General features: G+C 44.7%; 2 non-coding genes across 2 annotated transcripts; both read right to left on the bottom strand.

Annotated features, from left to right (window-relative positions):
* Positions 1-10,415: 10,415 nt before the first annotated feature.
* TRNAC-GCA lies at positions 10,416-10,487 on the bottom strand. Its single transcript has one exon. It is a non-coding gene; the product is annotated as a tRNA-Cys (tRNA).
* A 4,041-nt stretch (positions 10,488-14,528) lies between these two features.
* On the bottom strand, positions 14,529-14,600 carry TRNAC-GCA. Its single transcript has one exon. It is a non-coding gene; the product is annotated as a tRNA-Cys (tRNA).
* Positions 14,601-19,173: the final 4,573 nt, after the last annotated feature.

Below are 19,173 nucleotides of genomic sequence, written 5' to 3'. Positions count from 1 at the left end.
TGAGAGCCATCGTTTGGCATCTGTGCTGCTGCCCTGTGAACATGAAAATAAATGCTTATGGTTGCACGAATCAGGATCCTGGGATTATTTGTGTTGAAGCATTACCGTGGGCGTCGCTGACTGATACAACTACAGTTCTTACAGTCTTCTCTTCTCCACTACAGTGCTCACCAGGTTCTGAGTGAGGGGAGAGGATGAGACTTCAGTTTTTGAAGAGATTCGGTTTGTGGCTAGAGGGTGGAAAAGTGTTGATTAGACAAGTGTGGGGTCTCTGGATAACGGAAAAAAGATGAACTCAGACAGAAGTCAGTCTCTACCCAGTTTGTGGTGGGTCCGCCAATGTCCACAGTCTGCTTGGGAATGAACAAAGTTTATAGCACACTATGGAACTGGTTGGTGTGGCAACACAGGTGAAGTAAGCTAAGCAGGACCTTCATTTAGGTAAGGGGGTATAGCTCAGGGGTAGAACTGCAGATCAAGAGGTCCCTGGTTCAAATCCGGGTGCCCCCTGCTGGTAGCTTGCTTTATTAGCAGATGCAGATAAAGGACCCTATCTAGCGTTTTCCACCACCTTCACCATCGTCACCACTCGTCCATGGGCCGTGTCAGCTTCCTCAGGTCCCCCGTGTTCTCTGACACAGATCATGGTGTACCTGTGTAGTCGCTTCAATCATGTCCGACTATTTGCGATCCCATGGACTGCAGCCCACCAGGCTCCTCGTAGTTCTGTCCTTAAGGATCTGTGTGTGTTTCACTTCTTCATGAGTTCCTCTTCTTTAAAATTTACATTATGGAGGACACACTGAATCACAGGTTACCCAGCTTGACTGCACCAGAATTACTTAGGGACATTATTAAAAATACAGAGTAGCAGGAGGATGGGGCAATGTAGGGTAGGGGATTCAGAGGTACAAACTATTTGGTTATAAAATAAGCTACAAAGAGATATTGTACAACACAGGGAATATAACCAATATTTTATAATAACTATAAATGGAGTATGACTTTAAAATTTGTGAATCACTACATTGTACACCTGTAATGTATTGTACAACAACTCTATTTCAATAAAAAATAAAATTAAAAAAATTTGAAATACAGATTAGCCCCAGAAATCCTGACTTAGTAGAACTAATGCAGGGCATGTGAGCTTTGTTTTGAGGAAGGACACACTCCCCTGCTAACCTTGACCCCAAAATCCAGTGATTCTAAGTGGCTAGAAAGTTATTTTGGAACTTGAGTATGCATGCTAAGTCATTCAGTCGTGTCCAACTCTTTGTGACCCTATGTGTAGCCCGCCAGACTCCTCTGTCCCTGGGATTCTCCAGACAAGAATACTGGAGGGGGTTCATGCCCTCCTCCAGGGGATCTTCCTGACCCAGGAATTGAACCCAGGTCTCCTGTGGCTCCTGCATTGCAGTTGGATTTCCGCTGAGCCACCGGGGATGCCCTTTGGAACTTATATCCCTGTATGATGCTAAACAACCTCTGGTGGCAAACCTCAAGGGTCCAGCTGGTGCCTTCGGCCCAGGACTGAGGGAAGACAGGGTGCGGGGCTGCAGGCGTAGACCACGGCCAGGTGTGCAGAGGTGGGAGAATGTGGGACCGGGGAGGAAGGCACAGGCAACGGTAGAGTGGTGACAGGTCATAGCGGCACAGTATTGCCAGGTGGGTGACTGCCCATAAGTAGTAACTCAGCTCCCTTCGCTAAAGTTCAGCATTGAAACAGGCTTATAGACGCCACTGATTGTGTCAGAGATCTGATTGATGACTCAGAGAATCCTTGTTTATAGGTGGATGCTGCGCTTCCTTTCCCATTTGTCCCCAGCCTTTCACCCCTTTTCCATGTTTTGAGGGTTCCCTATTGTATGAGCACGAGCCCTGGTGGAAGAAATGGCTCTGCTAGCAGCTGCAGAAGCCAAAATCAAAGGCTATTTCCTCCCTCTGTCCTCCTGGCATCTCCGACTCACATGATATCCATAGACTGAGTGGCACACATCCCAGGGTTGGCAGGGCCCGAGCACCGTCCAGGAGGGCCCTAACCAGCGTGACTTGCCCAGCAAGCAGGCTGGGTTCCTTCCCTTGGACCTTCCCTGGTTCATGAACCCGTGTCTCCCGCCTTCCTTCGGTGCCATGAACTCTCCAACATCAGACAATGCTTGTCTTACCAGTCTCACTTTCCGTAATGCTGTGCCTAGGGTAATGCAACAGTTGGAGTGGGTTGCAGACAGAAGACTTTAAAGAAAAATAGGGCAGATGTAGGACTGGTTTTCTGTCCTAATTGGGATTGAAGAAAGTGGAAATCCTTTGATTCTTCAGGGCCAAGAAACCAGGAGCCCAGGGCTTCAGTGGCAAAGTAGCTGATCACACAGATGCAGCTCTTCTGGATTCGAGGCTGGTTATTCATCCGGAAGGCACTTAATGGCTATTTATAACTGGCCTCCATTCTGATTGCTCAGTGTCTGTGGTTGCGGTTGAAGGTTTAGAGTATCACTTCTTCTTGGACAAAACTTTTAAAGACCAGCTGTTGTTCTGAGAACGGTGTGAAGGGCCGAGTCCGAAGGCTTTGGGAAGCTCGAAGACATATGGTGGAAAGCTCAAATGTCTGCATCCTCTTCTCTGACTCAGGTGGAGATGGGCAGTCTTCCCAATGACTGCACTGAAAAACTCAGCTCGTGCTGCTCAATGACAGAGACTGCTGGAAAATGAAGGCACAGTTGCCAAATTACAATCCTAGTTGGGTTCATTGTTTTCCCCGTTTCTGGTACCAATTGCCACTTCAGTGACGGCCACTCCCACAAAGTTTCAGAGACTCTCAGGACAACTCCTCACACTTGAAACACAAGTTGCTGCATCTTGCCCTCACCTTAGCTTCTATTGGGAGTGTTTTCTGTTCTTCAGGTAATGGTTAGGATGTTAAAACACTTTGACACAAACACGGTCTCCCTGAGTAGTTGTGTAGAGCCAGTGGTTATTAGTTGCCAAGTTCTACATCTATGTACATGTGTTTTTATATTCGTAGTAATCCCAAATATTTTAAATTAAATTAAATATTTTATTAAGTATTTTTATTTTATTTTATTAAATATTTTAAATTAAATATTTTTTAAAAATATTTAACTCATTCATACACAGGCACACCCATGCACGCACGCACACACACACAAACACACACATTAACTTTGACATCTCCCATCTGAATGTCTGTGGTGGCTTAGACTTTCTGTTTCTCATTCAATAACATCTAATAATAAATTGAACTTTGTAATAAGAGAAGGGCCTCCTAGGTGACTCAGTGGTAAAGAATCTGCCTGCAATGTAAGAGACGTGGGTTCGATCCCTGGGTCGGAAAGATCCCCTGAAGTAGGAAATGGCAACCCACTCCAGTATTCTTGCCTGGGAAATCCTAAAGACAGAGAGTCAGACACGACTTAGCAACTAAACCACAACAGTAAGAGGAAGAGCCTTGGTATTGAGTTCAAAGGGATATTTGGCAGAAGCAAAAAGTACAGACTAGGAAAGCACTGGTCTCCCAATTTCTCTATCCTCTCAGATGTCTGGTTGCAACAACTATTCCTATACTGCGAACACAGTGACTGCTTCACATTTCTTGATGCAAATATCTCAATAATAACTAACATTGTGGATGGAGGGGGAGTACTCTGACTTCTCAATCTCCATTTCCTCGTCCTAATAGCATTCCAGTTTCCACTTGGATCAAGTCTGGTAAGGAATCTCAGACCTTCTATAACTAAGAAGTGGGCATGCCTTGATACTAACTAGGTCATGCAAATGATCCCTCTTTGGAAGAAATCTGAGCCTTGGGCAAGAGACAAAGCACCCAGACTGGCTGGTTCTGGATTCTGCAAATGCATTTCCCTGACTACTCCAGCCTCACAGTGAGATTGCTACTGCAGTATTCGAAGCTGATTTCAGAATCTTGGAGTTGGACTTGGTCCTGCCTTTCACATTGTCGTGGCAATTTTGTGAGGTGTTTCCAATAAATTACTCTCTTAAATTAGGAAAAGAAATTCGCTGAAAAATGGATACAGCTGTCTTCACGCTCTTCTTACTTTCTGGCAACTGGAAGATCCAAGCGGTGATGTGCTTGGACCAGCGGAGGGTGAGGGTCAGAAGCTTTGTAAGAAAAACCTATCTGGTTCTGCAGAAATGCAAAAACTCTCCCAAATAATAAAACCACTGGAGTCACCAAAATGAGGTCAGAGATCCTGAGTCAGGTGTCACTGCGCGATGAGACAGCAGCCTGGGTGCTGCGTCTTCTGTGCAACCCCATCAGGAAGAAAGGTGAAATCTGGGCAGCCAGGACCTGTCTCCGTTAACCCATTTCAATCCTTATTCAAATCAGTTTTTTTTTTTTCAGATGAAAGCATTTCTTAAGTGACACAATTGAAACCATTGCTTTTTTAAAAAGCAAGACTGAATTGTCTGGAAAAAAGCAAATAAGTCATTTCAGAGATAATACATATTTATAATATGTGTATAATTTTCTTACAATTAACTCTTCTTCCTGTTTTATGATGCTTTTTAACAATAGAAGTCTTGATTACTTTTTCATGCCAATTAAAAAAAAAAACCTTTCAGGACACCTTTCATAGTAGCTGCATAGTATTCTATATGGCTGCTGCTACCATTTATTTAGCCAGCCCTTCTTTGTTGGATATCTGTGCAGTCTCTAATTCCACTCCTATACACAGCTCTGCGAAGGGTCCTGTTGAAGATGTGTCTCTGTTTCATCTTACTTTCCTTTATCATAAATTCCTAGACATGGAATTTATGCATATGCATGTTTAAGCCGTTATATTGTGAAATTTTTCTCCAGAAAAGACATATAGACACGTACTGTCAACATCAGAGTCTGAAAGTACCAGCAAATAGATTTTCATTGTGAAATATACATATAGAAAACTTATATGTACTATTTAATACAGTATTTAATAAACACTTATAGATAGCCATGTATCCACTGCCGAGGGAAAAATAAAACATTGCTAGCCACCCCCTTCCCCGGTGGCTCAGCAGCAAGGAATCTGCCTACAGTGCAGGAGACACCGGAGATGCAAGTTGGAGGAATCCAATCCCCTGCAGGACGATCTCCTGCAGGAAGGTCCCCTGAGAATCCTGCAGGCCACCTCAGGGTCCATTTGTGTCCCCTTTACTTATCACACCTTCCCTTGTCACGTGTATCCTGATCTTTGTGAAAATAACCTGTGTGTATCAATTAGGTAACGTTTGTCAGCTCTGTTATGGACCCTCCACACCCCACTGCCAAATTGTTTACCTGTTCTGTAAGTTATTGAGAAAGGTAAAGTCTCCTCAATCCTATGATTGAGGCTTTGTTTATTTCTGTCCATTTTGTTTTATATGTTTTGATACTATGTTATTGGGTACATTTAGATTTAGAATTGTAATATTTCCACCGCCTTCCTTATCATTTTTAGCAGATTAGAAATCATTCCATTTTATTAACATATACCAAGTTCACATGTAGTCTGAATAAAGCCTTTCAAAACTTACTGTGAAATCCTTAATCAAAATACAGATTATGGGAAGAAGTAAAATTATTATTATATGCAGATGACATGATACTCTATATAGAAAACCCTAAAGACTACACAAAGACTACCAGAACTGATAATAAATTCAGCAAAGTAGCAGGATACAAGATTAACATACAGAAATTATTGCATCTCTTTATGCAAACAATGAAATATCAGAAAGAGAAAAAATTCCCATTAAAGATCGCATTTAAAAAACACCTAGGAATAAATCTGAGTGAGAAGGTGAAAGACATATGCTATAAAACATTGACAAAGGAAATTGAAGATGATTCAAAGAAATGGAAAGATATCCCATGCTCTCAGATTAGAAGAATTACTTATTTATCGTGTGTGACTTGCTCATTCAAACAATGATTCCCTTCACTAAAGTCTTATTAGAAGATGCATGGGTGTGTGGAGCATCTGTGTCTTTGAAATACATTTTAGTAGCTGTTCTCTATAGACCGGGATGCTTGCTGGAGATCTTACAGTCGGGAGGGATTCTCTGATTTCAGTGGGGAGGATCCTAGGGTGTCAGAGTTCAAGAAGTGTGACTCTTCACCTCCAGATGCAAGTTGGAGGTTACTGTCTGGTCCGTGCCACACAGAGCGTGGCTGTGCATGACTGGTCCTGAGGTCCTTGGGGCTGACGATGGGAAGCCCACCCCCGTCCTCTCGACTTGTAGCACAAGGAGATTTCTGATCTCTCACTCAGTTCCCAGATCTGAATCAGTTCAGAGGCCTGGCATCCCTTGAAAGGGAAATCTGAATAAACTTGAGTAAAGAATTCTTCCAAAATATCCAACCGTGGGATTTGAACTTACTCCTAGATTTCCCCAAAGCGCCCTTCAGCCGTTTACCTGGAAACTCTTTACTAGGGAAAGACAAATACCCATGTATCTTCCAGATTATTGGTGTCTATTGCCTCTGTGAAACTTCGGAGATCTAATATTTGAGGGAACATCAGCGTATCCCAGGAATGACGACATCCTATACCTCGCCCTGTTGAACCACCACAATCACAGCTAATAGCTTCCCCTGGAGAATCCCATCAAAGCTGAGGACCAGAGGGAGAAAGGACAGCAACAGATGTGAGCTGAAGCCTAGATCTGTCTGGTGGAGCCCAGGAGGAGGTTGTGCGGGAGGCGGGGTCCTGAAGGGGTCAGAATGGATACAGCGCAGGATGGAGGGAGTCTCAGTACCAATTACAAGCCATGGCTTTACAAGCAGTGCCTTCAGCCTGGAATTTGAGATGACTGCAAAGAAGGAATACTTTCTTTCTTCCCACTACCCCCTTCTTCTTTTTACCTCCCAGAACTTAGCCGTGTTACAAGAATAATGAGTCCTGTTTCTAACACACCTTTGCCATGGTCCTCCATGACCCCCTGGGTGGCAGCCATACAATGTTTTAGCTGCTAAGAAGGATCAGTCAGTGACATCGCCAGAGCCTGTCCTTCGGTAGTGGGTGGTCTGTCCTACTGCAGAGCAGGGCTTGGCAAGGAGAGGCCTGTCTCTAGGGCCCCAGAGGGGTCAGCTCTTCAGCCGGGCCAACCTACTGGTTTGGGACCTCCTGCGGAAAGCTGGAGCTGCATTTGGGCCTTGTGGGGAGGCTGCAGGTTTTGTAGCCAAATACCTGCCCTGGTGTCCACCAAGTCTCTGCAGACTCTGCCAACGCCCTGGACTTGGCCACGGATGAGGGAAACACCGAAGAGGAGGAGATGGCCATGGAGACCCAAAGTCCCTCCGTGCTTCTAGAGGGCACGGTGTGAGGCCCCAGGTGGGTGCTGAGAGAGGGGAGCTTCAGGTCAGGGCAGAGGAGTGTCCGGGCCCCATGAGCACAGGAGAACTGAGCTCATGGCCAGAGAAGGGTCAGTTTGCAGTGAGGTCCGTCTGCCAGGTGCCCAGGAACAGACTAGGGATGAACCGGAACGACAATGTGCTGGTGAGGGTGAGGAGCACACACCCCAGGAAAGGGGTATAGCTCAGGGTATAGCTCAGGATAGAGCATTTGACTGCAGATCAAGAGGTCCCTGGTTCAAATCCGGGTGCCCCCTAATGAGCCTGCTTTTATCCGCTGAAACAGCTCTGTCCCCCCAACTTTAGGAAGAGAGAAGGGGGGGTCAGGATCTCATGGTTACAGGTCCTCCTCTGTCACAAAGCCAGAGGGGTTCCAACACCCACCCCTGCTGCACTAGGTCAGTCCCCTTCTCGTGGCTTCAGGCGGACTTTTGTCTTATTATTTGCCAGCCCATCACTGGAACGTTCTTCTATTTTAGCAGAAGAAGTTTCTGAGTGCTCAGATGAGGAGCCTGGAGGAATAAGAGCTTATGGCAAGAAGAGGGTGGCTCAGCCAGGCCATAGAGCTGACCAGGGAGAAACAGAAATGACTGGGGTGCGGAGAGACTTCCCTGGTGGTCCAGTGGCTGGGACTTTGCCTTCCAACGCAGGGGGAGCAGATTCAGTCTCTGATTGGGGGGCGAAGATCCCACATACCTCTAGGCCAGAAAAGCAAAACATAAAACAAACAATATTGTAACAGATTAAAAAGTACAAACTTAAAATACAATGACTGGGAGACTGGAGGACCCTCCCTGGGGAGGCCACAATCATGAAACAGTGTCACATAAGAAAGGGTCAGGAGTGGGCTCCTGGCTCAGGGGAGGGTCCTCTGACTGTAGGTTTAAAGGGTTGGATTTTCAGGCCCCTGCAAGCTTATTTCATTTAGTACCAGACATCAGGTGGAGGGCTTCCCAGGTGACTCAGTGGTAAAGAATCCACCTGGAACGCAGGAGACGTAAGAGACACAGGTTTGATTCCTGGGTCGGGAAGATCCCCTGGAGGAGGGCATGACAACCCACTTCAGTATTCTTGCCTGGGAAATCCCATGGATAGAGGAGCCTGCCAGGCTACAGCCCACAGGGTCGCAAAGAGTCAGACATGACTGAACAACTGAACATACACACACGCACGCGCGTGCGCACGCGTGCATTCACACATCAACTGGAAACCTTTCAGGTCATCTCTGGGGAAGGTCTGTCTCACCCCACCCCGTCAGGGCTCGACCACAAGAATGGGCAGCAGATGAAGGCAGTGGGCAAGGTTGTGCCCTGCCCCGGGGTGTTGGGGGCAGGAAGAGCCTGAGAACCAGCCGTGTGGATCTGGTCCCAACCCTATTATTAATCAGGCGTGTGTGCACAGGCATGTCTCTTAATTATGGCCTCTTTTTGAGCCTATAATATGGAACACAAAACTAAATTGGTGATTCCCAATTCTCCCTTTCTTTGGAGATCTTCTCCAGAGTTTGTTAAAAATAGAATCTTTGGAGACTTTCCTGCTGGTCCAATGGCTAAGACTTTGTGTTCCCAAGGCAGGGGGCCCAAGTTCAATTCCTAGTCGGGGAACTAGATCCCACATGGCACAGCTATGACCTGGTGCAGCCAAATAAATTTTTTTAAAAATTCAAAAGAAATGATCTTGCCAAAAAGTTTATATTTAAAAATACAGAGGACTTCCCTGGTGGTCCAGTGGTTAAGAATCCACCTGCCATCGCAGGGGACCCGGGTTTGATCCCTGGACCAGGAAGATTCCACATGCTGCAGAGCAACTAAGCCCCAGTGTGTCAACTACTGAAGCCCACATGCCCTGGAGCCCATCCTCTGCAACAAGAGAAGCCCCCGCAATGAGAAGCCCACACACTGAAATTAGAGGGTAGTCCCCACTTGCCACAACTAGAGAAAGCCCGTGCAGCAACACAGACCCAGCATAGCCATAAATAAATAATATTTTTTAAAAATGGAGTCCTTTGATTTCATGGCCAACCCTTCTGATTCAGGAAGTCTGACCTGGAGCCTTGAACTTCATGTCCATGAAAGCACATCCTACTTTCCTGCCTTAGAGGCCTGTGTGTGACGGGCAGCCCAGCTGGGGCACTGTGGCCCTAGTTTATAGTCCAGAGGCCCTCCATGACACAGCCATGGACTTCTACTGATGGCTTGGCCTTGGATGGCTGGCCGGGGACAGAGGATGGTGCAGAAGGGGATGACAAGCAGGGATGCCTTCAGGGTGCAATCGAGCAGGGCTCCTGGGCTCACTAGGCACAGGGCATCTCAGTGTCTGGAGGAGTGCTGGCTACAGTCACAGAGGCCAGGGGTCTCCGTTTGGCCAGAACAAAGAGATGAGCTTTTAAGGACAGCTGTGTCTTGCCTGTTCTTATTGTGATCCCTGCTTCCTTTCCCTGGCCAGAGCCGATGATGCGGCACAGAGGAGAGAGAGAAAAGAGGCAAGGAGGGTCAGGCAAGTCCTTCCGCCACCCCTTCACTCCTTGGCTTTAATCCCACAGCCGAGAAGGATCGGCTGATCCTGTTCTTCCGTGGGCCCTGCTCTGTCTGGGTCTGTGAGTCAGAGCAGACCCAGTGGGAGCTTTAGGACCTGGGGACATAGACACTCAGTCCAGGACCTCTGACCTGCAGCCCAGCATGGGGGGCTCAGGAAGCTAATACAGAGGCTTCTGTCAGTTCAGCTACTTCTGTGTCATAACCCACGTGGGGTGTGATGGAGACACACCAGCCCCCTCTATAGAGAACGTGCAGACCTGTGGAAGGTTGAAATCTCTGGCTGGAGCTGAGGCAGAGCCAGAAGAGCTGGAGGAGGCAGGGATCTGTGCCTTGTACACTTCCATTTTCATACAAGTCACGTGAAGGAGCACCTTTAAATTCATATCTGGTCTGTATTTTCCCAGGAGTTGTGAATCAAAGGGTTCGAACGGCTTTGTCTTTCTTCTCCAGATGTCCTGATCTGGGGAAGGGGGATGCGGACAGGTAATGTCAGACCCACTTTGGGATTGAAAAGGAGAAAAAGGAGGGGGCACCTGGATTTGAACCAGGGACCTCTTGATCTGCAGTCAAATGCTCTACCCCTGAGCTATACCCCCTGACCTGGTGGAGTGGTATACTTAACGCCTTTTACTGGGTTGACATACCAGTATTCCATCTTGCTGGTTGAGACGTCCAGTCAGCTCTGCTTTTTTGAACCCTGGCCTCCTAGCTGCCAGGGATCAGCCTTTGTTTCCCCATCACTTCCATGTACATCTGGCTGGGGGCCCCCTGGTAGCCTGGTTGACCTTTACAGGTTGGGAAACATTTCAAATCATCCAGATAATCCTCTTGGGTGCTAACAGTCACTGAGCATCTACTGTGTGTCAGGCATGCTGGGATGACAGTGTAACTGTGACATGGAGACATTGTCTTCTCCCACTTGAAAGAAGTTCACAGCCTATGCCCAAGAGTTATTTAAAGACATAGAATAATCTTTATGAAAGATCATCAAGTGAAAAGGCAGTTACAAAAGTGTGTCTGAGAAGAATTATAGGTGATTTCAACTTTTTGTGTTTTTTCTCTTTCAACTTTTCTATATTGAGCATGTTGCCATTGTAAAAAAAATAAATGTTTCTTAGGAAAAATGATACTCTAAAAGAGTGCCACTTGTAGGAATATACCCTTCAGAAATACTCATGAATGCACAGTGAGTGGTAGAGACCCACGACAACCTTTTTCTGTAGTAGCAGTGAACTGGAAACCACCTCAATATTCATTGACAGGGAGACTGGCTATAAACATTATGGTGCAGTCATAGGAATATGATGCAACAAGAAAAGATAAAACTGGTCCAGAGTGTGTCATGGAAAGATGCTTAACAATACCATTAAGTGAAAAAAACCAAATTGCATGACAAATGCATGTATGCTGTAAGTCCATTTGGGCTTTTTAAAAAGCTACTGTGGGGACTTCCCTGGTGGTCCAGTGGTTGACTCCACACTCCCAATGCAGGAGACACAGGTTCAGGTTCGAGTCCAATCCTTGGTCAGGAAACAGAGCTCCTGCGTCCATTCCCATGTAAGTGTCTGAGAATAATTAGAGGAAAGCTCAACTCTGAGGCTAGTTGAGCCTTGCAATACAGCAAGTCCTCTACATACAAACCTTCAAGTTTTGAACTTTCAAAGATGAGAACATGCATGCCAGCTCCGGAATACCAGCTGCTGTAGTGCCCTACTGTACTTTTCAAGGTACTGTACTATAAAATTAAAGTGTTTCATTTCTTGTTTGTTTTTTATGTACAGATTACATGTGTGAAAAGTATTATAAGCCTATTACAATGTACCACTAGATAGTCGATTGCGTTAGTTGGGTACCCAGGCTAACTTAGCTGGACTCAGGAACAAATTGGATGAACACGCTCTCTGAACGGAACTCATTTGTATGTAGGGGACTTACTATAAATCGAAATGTGGATCGCAGTGTTTTTAAAGGCAGAGAAAGGTTTTTATATTCATTCTTGGAGCAAGGTATTCAAGGAAGGGCCAGGCCCCAGCTAAGTGATGAAATTACATACACAACTGACAAGGCCTCCCCCCAGCCAGAGGGAGACAGCTGGGGGTGGGGTGGGCCCTAGGGAGCCTCCTGAAGGGCAAGAGACAGGCGGATGCAACTGCCTCCCACGCAGAGCCTGCATGCTCAGTCCTGCCAGACTCTGATGGCCTGGTGGTTAAAAAGAAAAATCCTCCTGCCAATGCAGGAGACTCAGGAGACTTGGGTTCAATCCCTGGGTCAAAAGGAAGTAATGGCAATTCGCTCCAGTATTCTTGCCTGGAAGATTCCGTGGGCAAAAGAGCCTGACAGGCTACAGTCCAAGAGGCCACAGACAGAGTCGGACACGACTGAGCACACAGACCGTTACATTATGGGAAAGGTTAAGAAGGAAGGGATCACCTCGGTCAATGGGGCTCCAGACTGATTTCAGGGCTAATGGGTCAGGTTGCAGGACCAAAAGGAGCAAAGAGGAGGCAAGACAGAGGTTGCCATCAGTGAGATAACCTTCACTATCAGGAGGCATCCAGGGAGGGCAGGGACAGGAAAGGGACCAGCAACCAGATTCTAAGCCAAAAGTCCAAGTGCTTATGAACCTGGAATAACAATCGCCACCTCCCTAAGGAAAAAAATACTAATTTAAAAATTCAAGTCTCTTGTTAACAAAATCAATGAGTTTTAATGAAAGAGGAATTAAAGCACAGCCCTGAAAATTAAAGAAGTTTTGTTTTTACAGGTACGTATGCATGTGTTGATAAGATAACTCCTGTTGAACAGAATAGTTACAACACAGGAAGTTAGACAAAGAGCTATTTGCCAACTTATCAAGTTAGACAAAGTCTCAAGGAAAACTAGAGTTGGCCATGTTCTGTCTTAAATGGCTGTTTCTCAATAGAAAGAGATTAAGACTTTCTTGCAAACAGTTTTATTATGAGAGACTATTTTTAGCCCATATAGACTTCTGCTGTTTATATAACCTGAAACATCATGAAATGTATTTCAGGTAGTTGTAAGAAAGGTCATAAAAGATGGTTAGTGTCAGGGATAATAAATTCAAATGATAAAATTCCCATGAACTGTACTTCTGAATTACATGCTAAGCTCTGAACCTACAATGAATTCTCAGATCATCAACCAAAACGTTTGTTCTCCAAGCCAGAAAGTCATGGAGTTCTTTAGTTTTGAGACAGTTGATATAATTTCCTTCTGCAGAAGTTTAACTTGTAAAGCTTGAACGAGACATAGAATTGTCTTTAATAATTACATGACCCAAACTTACACTTTCACATGTGGATTTTTCATCCTCTGTGCACTCTCTGAGCCCCTCTCAGGGAGGGCTCACTCCCTGAGAGCCACGGGTCCTGGTGGTTTGGCTTGGAAATAGATTAGTTCCACCTCGTCCCACAGAGAATGACTGGACTGAGACAGGGAAAAATTAAGGAGACCAAGAAATGCTGAAACAGCAATTGTTCCTGGAGGATGACTGTAAGGTCAGGTGACAAATGATACCCTTCCGAATGCAGGAACGCCAGAACACAAGATGCTGGGCAGGGAAGAAGCCAGTTCTGACTCCATGTTGGAAACTGTTTCTTTGGCTTGTTTTTGGTTGCTTTTGTTATTATGTGTGTGTGTGTGTGCTTGTGTGTGTTAGGACTTCAGTCACGTCCGACTCTGTGACCCTATGAACTGTAGCTCCCCAGGCTCTTCTGTCTGTGGGATTCTCCAGGCAAGAATACTGGAGTGGATTACCATGACCTCCTCCAGGGGAGCTTCCCAACCCAGGAATCGAACCTTTTCTGTCTCCTGCATTGGTGGGGTCTTTATCACTAGCAGCACCTGCAATCATACATAATAGCCTGCCTCAGAGAACCGTGTCCCTCTGCCTGATTGTAAACTAAAGTGCCTTTGCTCAGCTCCTAGAGTGATCATCTGACCCTGACCACCTTGTGAATACTCACAAGAAAAAGAAGAGATTAATGCACCCCTCCAAAGGCTGGCCATTCCCAGAGATGTTTTTGAAGACTGAAAGGCTGAAGACCCTTTCACTTTACTTCTCCACTGCTTCTCTCTCTTTATTCTGCCTTTTGACTTTAGTGCCTCATTGCTTCTCTCCCTCTGACTCTGTAAAAGAACTTGGTATCCAGACCCTAACAAGACAGTTACTCTGAGACATTAGTCTGCCATCTTCTCGGTCAGCTGGCTTTCCAAATAAAATATTCCTTGCCTCAATACCTTGTCTCTTGGATTTACTTGGACTCAGTAACAGACAGAGCTGGATAAGGGAATCACTCTGAGAAGGCTTCTGAAATCTCTGCTAAAGGTGGTTTCAACTTAGCTGCAGACTAGGAGCTTTGGGGAGAGTTTACCATACCTGGGCTCCACCTCAAATACACCGATTTAACTGGTCTGGGGTGGGGCCTGGGAAATGGTACTTTTATAGACTCTTCAAGGGATTCTAACTTATACTCAAAGTCAAGAACTGCCAACTATCATAGTAAAGCTTCACAATTTTCTGGTTCTAAAAGAAACAAAAACAAAAAACTTTACATTGACGTCTAATAAGGAAGAAGTTGAAATGCTGTACCAAAAGGGAAAAGTTAAGAATAAGTAGGGGGCACCCAGATTTGAACTGGGGACCTCTTGATCTGCAGTCAAATGCTCTACCCCTGAGCTATACCCCCTTCTGTGATGGTATGACTTAATTAATGTTGTTGTCTATCCAGCCACACCCAGATTACCTGTGAACCTGTGAGTTGCCACTTCAGGATGGACCTCTCGTGGAAACTACAAAATCTGCTGCTTGAAAACTCATCAACCTGCTACAGAAAAGGCAGCCAGCTCTCTCCTCAAAAACCACACAGCCTGTGTCCCCATCTCACCCACTGCTGCCCCCAGCCTATAGCCCCAGGGTGTGGGCAGCAGCCTGGAGAACCCTAGACATTGACTGCAGAATGGCCTTCAGAGTCAGATAACTGTGCCCATCATGGTGGACACCTGAAGAACAGAAACTGGAGGCAATGGAGGTTATCTGTCCAAATTCACTTCATGAGGGTCTAACCCTCAGGGGCTGACACTCAGTTCAGGGAACTTTCTGGTAAACTCAGTCAAGGACACAAATGACCATACCAACCTCTGTTTCTTCAGTTAATAGAGATGTGACCACGGAGAGTCACCACTCCTAGGAACAGGCAGAAGTAGGTAAAGAAGCCAGTCTGAAAAGGATACATCCTGTATGGTTTCAACTACATGACATTCTGAAAAAGGCAAAGCTATGGAAAGACCTTAATGACCCAGACAACCACGATGGTGTGATCACTCACCTAGAACCAGATATCCTGGAGTGCAAAGTCAATTGGGCCTTAGGAAGCATCGCTACGAACAAAGCTAGAGGAGGTGATGGAATTCCAGCTGAGCTATTTCAAATCCTAAAAGATGATGCTGTGGAAGTGCTGCACTCAATATGCCAGCAAATTTGGAAAACTCAGCAGTGGCCACAGAACTGGAAAAGGTCAGTTTTCATTCCAATCCCAAAGAAAGGCAATGCCAAAGAATGCTCAAACTACCGCACAATTGCACTCATCCCACATGCTAGCAAAGCATTGCTAAAAATTCTCCAAGTTAGGCTTCAACAGTACATGAACCAAGAACTTCCAAAAGTTCAAGCTGGACTTAGAAAAGGCAGAGGAACCAGAGATCAAATTGCCAACATCCCTTGGATCATACCAAAAGCAAGAGAATTCCAGAAAAACATCCACTTGTGCTTCACTGATTATGCTAAAGCCTTTGACTTTGTGGATCACAACAGTTGAGTTCAGTTCAGTCTCTGTCATGTCCAACTCTCTGCAACCCCATGAACTGCAGCACACCAGGCTTCCCTGTCCATCACCAGCAACTGGAGCTTGCTCAAACTCATGTCCATCGACTTGGCAATGCCACCCAACCATCTCATCCTCTGTCGTCCCCTTCTCCTCTTGCCTTCAATCTTTCCCAGCATCAGGGTCTTTTCCACTGAGTCAGTTCTTAGCATCAGGTGGCCAAAGTATTGGAGTTTCAGCTTCAGCATCAGTCCTTCCAATGATTATTCAGGACTGATTTCCTTTAAGATTCACTGGTTTTCTCTCCTTGCAGTCCAAGGGACTGTCAACAATCTTCTCCAACACCACAGTTCAAAAGCATTAATTCTTCACCCTTCAGCTTTGTTTAATGTCCAACTCTCACATCCATACGTGACTACTGGAAAAACCATAGCTTTGACTAGATGGACCTTTTTTGGCAAAGTAATGTCTCTGCTTTTCAATATGCCATCTAGGCTGGTCATAACTTTTCTTCCAAGGAGCAAGTGTCTTTTAATTTCATGGCTGCAGTCACCATCTGCAGTGATTTTGGAGCCCCCCCAAAATAAAGTCGGTCACTGTTTCCATTGTTTCCCCATCTATTTGCCATGAAGTGATGGGACCAGATGCCATGATCTTAGTTTTCTGAATGTTGAGTTTTAAGCCAACTTTTTCACTCTCCTCTTTCACTTTCATCAAGAGGCTCTTTAGTTCTTCACTTTCTGCCATAAGGTTGGTATCATCTGTATATCTGAGGTTATGGATACATCTCTGGCAATCTTGATTCCAGCTTGTGCTTCATCCAGCCTGGCATTTTGCATGATGTCCTCTGAATATAAGTTAAAGAAGCAGGGTGACAATATACAGTCTTGACGTACTCCTTTCCCAATTTGGAACCAGTCTGTTGTTCCATGTCCAGTTCTAACTTTTGCTTCTTGACCTGCATACAGATTTCTCAGGAGACAGGTAAGGTGGTCTGAGAGTCCCATCTCTTAACAATTATCCACAGTTTGCTGTGATCTATACAGTCAAAGGCTTTGGCATAGTCAATAAAGCAGAAGTAGATGTTTTTCCGGAACTCTCTTGCTTTTGCTATGATCCAGTTGTTGTTGGCAATTTGATCTCTGGTTCCTCTGCTTTTTCTAAATCCAGCTTGAACATCTGGAAGTTCACAGTTTCATGTACTGTTGAAGCCTAACTTGGAGAATTTTTAGCAATGCTTTGCTAGCATGTGAGATGAATGCAATTGTGTGGTAGTTTGAACATTCTTTGGGATTGCCTTTCTTTGGGATTGGAATGAAAACTGACCTTTTCCAGTCCTGTGGCCACTGATGAGTTTTCCAAATTTGCAGGCATATTGAGTACAGCACTTTCACAGCATCATCTTTTAGGATTTGAAATAGCTCAATTGGAATTCCATCACCTCCTCTAGCTTTGTTCATAGCGATGCTTCCTAAGTCCACTTGACTTCACATTCCAGGATATCTGGTTCTAGGTGAGTGATCACACCATTGTGGTTATCTGGGTCATGAAGATCTTTTCTGTATAGCTTTTCTGTATATTCTTGCCACCTGTTCTTAACATCTTCTTCTGTTAGGTCCATACCATTTCTGTCATTTATTGTGCCCATCTTTGCATGAAATGTTCCCTTGGTATCTCTAATCTTCTTGAAGAAATCTCTAGTCTTTCCCATTCTATTTTTTCCCTCTCTTTCTTTGCATTGATCACTTAAGAAGGCTTTCTTATCTCTCCTTGGTATTCTTTGGAACTCTACATTCAAATGGGTCTATCTTTCCTTTCCTCCGTTTCGTTTCACTTTTCTTTTCTCAGCTATTTGTAAAGCCTCTTCAGACAACCATTTTGCCTTTTTGCATTTCTTTTTCTTGGGGATGGTCTTGATTACTGTGTCCTGTACAATGTCATGAACCTCCGTCCATAGTTCTTTAGGCACTCTATCAGATCTAATCCTTTGAATCTATTTGTTACTTCCACTGTATAATCATAAGAAATTTGATTTATGTCTTACCTGAATGGTTTAGTAGTATTCCCTACTTTCTTCAATTTAAGTCTGAATTTTGCAATAAGGAGCTCATGATCTGAGCCACAGTCAGCTCCTGGTCTTATTTTTGCTGACTGTATAGAGCTTCACCATCTTTGACTGCAAAGAATATAATCAATCTGATTTCAGTATTGACCATCTGGTGATGTCCATGTGTAGAGTCTTCTGTTGTATTGTTAGAAGAGAGTGATTTCTATGACCAGTGCATTCTGTTGGCAAAACTCTGTTAGACTTTGCCCTACTTCATTCCATATTCCAAGGCCAAATTTGCCTGTTACTCCAGGTATCTCTTGACTTTCTACTTTTGCATTCCAGTCCTCTATAATGAAAAGAACATCTTTTTTGGGTTTTAGTTGTAGAAGGTCTTGGAGGTCTTCATAGAACCATTCAACTTCAGCTTCTTCAGCATTAATGGTCAGGGCATAGACTTGGATTACTATGATATTGAATGGTTTGCCTTGGAAATGAACAGAGATCATTCTGTCATTTTTGAGATTGCACCTAGGTACTGCATTTTGGACTCTTTTCTTGACTATAAGGGCTACTCCATTTTTTCTAAGGGATTCTTGCCCACAGTAGTAGATATAATGGTCATCTGAGTTAAATTCACCCATTCTAGTCTATTTTAGTTCTCTGATTCCTAAAATGTCTCTGTTCACTCTTGCCATCTCCTGTTTGACCACTTCCATTTTACCTTGATTCATGGACCTAACATTCCAGATTCCTATGCAATATTGTTCTTTACAGCATTGGACTTTACTTCCATCACCAGTCGCATCCACAACTGGCCATTGTTTTTGCTTTGGCTCTGTCTCTTCATTCTTTATGGAGTTATTTCTCTACTCATCTCCAGTAGCATATTGGGTACCTACCAACCTGGGAGTTCATCTTTCAGTGTCCTATATTTTTGCCTTTTCATACTGTTCATGGGGTTCTCAAGGCAAGAATACTGAAATGGTTTGCAAGTGGATCACAACAAACTGTGGAAAATTCTTCAAGAGATAGGAATATCAGACCACCTTACCTGTCTCCTGAGAAATTTATATGCAGGTCAAGAAGCAACAGTTAGAACTGGACATGGAACAACAGACTGGTTCCAAATTGGGAAAGGAGTATGTCAAGGCTGTATATTGTTATCCTGCTTATTTAATTTCTATGCAGAGTACATCATGGAAATGCTGGCCTGGATGAAGCACAAGCTGGAATCAAGATTGCCAGGAGAAATATCAATAAGCTCAGATATTCAGATGACACCATCCTTACGGCAGAAAGCGAAGAACTAAAGAGCCTCTTGATGAAAGTGAAAGAGGAGAGTGAAAAAGTTGGCTTAAAACTCAACATTCAGAAAACTAAGATCATGGC

The sequence above is a fragment of the Oryx dammah genome, unplaced genomic scaffold (assembly GCF_014754425.2).
Source record: "Oryx dammah isolate SB20612 unplaced genomic scaffold, SCBI_Odam_1.1 HiC_scaffold_18, whole genome shotgun sequence".
NCBI lineage: Eukaryota > Metazoa > Chordata > Mammalia > Artiodactyla > Bovidae > Oryx > Oryx dammah.
This window is presented reverse-complemented; position numbering and strand designations above follow the sequence as displayed.